Source organism: Tachysurus fulvidraco, chromosome 20, assembly GCF_022655615.1.
Source record: "Tachysurus fulvidraco isolate hzauxx_2018 chromosome 20, HZAU_PFXX_2.0, whole genome shotgun sequence".
NCBI lineage: Eukaryota > Metazoa > Chordata > Actinopteri > Siluriformes > Bagridae > Tachysurus > Tachysurus fulvidraco.
In genome coordinates, this window is record NC_062537.1 from 223,630 (window position 1) to 224,908 (window position 1,279).

The window sequence follows — 1,279 nt, forward strand, 5'->3', positions numbered from 1 at the left end:
GACCCCGAGACTCCCGAGCGGTTGGGTCTAAAAGTTCCACGTGTGCCTCGGACACGGGCGGCTCTATATAATAGCGACGTGGGTCACGGGTAATTTAAATATGAATGTGTTTTTTACCGAACGGACCCGAGAAGACCCGAACTTACTGTATCTCGTGTGTGTGCATCGACTCGAGTCCTTTTCCAACCTCTCCTCTGTTTGCCAAGACCGCTTGCGACATGTGGCTGGCACGTGTGGCTGACGTTAAGCTAATTTTCGCTTGAATACAGACCTGTCAATAATTTTGAATCCATGCTGTAGCGGTTACTTTAGTGTAGAGTTACTCAACATTCGGGTCAAGTCGGGTTAAAAAAAATGGCCAACCCGTGGGACTCTAATTTTTTCGGGGTTTGTCTCGAGTCGGGTCTTTCTTATTATACAAGTCGGGCTCGGGTAAAAAGTGATTCGGGTCACTTCGGGTCAGGTACATTTCTTTAGACCCGAGAAGACATCTAGTACATAGTTACCGAGCGGTGCAAATAAGTCAACAGTTTTAGTGTGGGTGAAAATTTACTAGAAAGGCAACCCAAAGGATTTTAACCGGATGTTAACATCCTGCTCCATTCCCTCACATTATACACACGCAGGTCAAATTAACATCCTGTTCCATAATAAACATAATCATGTGTCAAGCAACAAATGGAAATGAAAGTGTTGGCTGAACAACAGAATGACCGCAGGCACATATGGCCTGAGCAACATGACTCAGCTTATATCACACACTCCACTGCTTTTCCCCTGCAGGAGTTCTGGACCAGACATATATGGACCACGAGATCCAAAACCGATCCACGGCACAGGAGACGGATATGCCGTAATGCCTTTAACTTTTTTTATTTCACCACCGCTGGACTAAATGTCAGCCGTGTCCTGTCATATTCCAACACAACTCCATCCCAATGTGACCTTTTAATCCAAGCGTTTAGTGTTTAAAAAAAAGTTCTGTCTGGGCTCTGGCTGAAACACAGCACTTTGTGGACCTTTACAGTATGTGTGCGAGACCTCCTATGGAAATGTGTGTAAGATGACAAGGATGAAAGAGGGTCACACCATTATGTGTCTCACACACACACACACACACACACCCACACACACACTACAGTGAACCTTCAAATATACATTATAACTACATTCCACCATCAGTGTATATGTTTCCCGGTGTTACCGCATTAGAGGATGTTTCATGCAGCGATCGACTCAAAAGTATCGGCACCCCTTTTGTAGGGGATGTGTTTTAAGG